Raw genomic sequence first — 260 nt, forward strand, 5'->3', positions numbered from 1 at the left:
TATATATATATATATATATATATATATATATATAGTAAATAGCAAATGCAGTATATGGAGTGTCACCGATCAATAGAAAGGTTACTGTAAATGTATTAACTAATTATATAAATGAAATAAAAAACAATAAAATAATTAATTAAAAAAATATTTATTTTATTTTTTTTTTTTCTGTTATTGCAAGTTAAGAGTTTCAGTACCCCCACGAGGATGCACAGCATGCTGGGTGGGCGTAGACAAAAGATTTAGCCTTTTCATGT

Source organism: Eimeria mitis, genomic scaffold (assembly GCF_000499745.2).
Source record: "Eimeria mitis Houghton genomic scaffold, Emh_scaff4787, whole genome shotgun sequence".
In the NCBI taxonomy this organism is placed as follows: Eukaryota; Apicomplexa; class Conoidasida; order Eucoccidiorida; family Eimeriidae; genus Eimeria; species Eimeria mitis.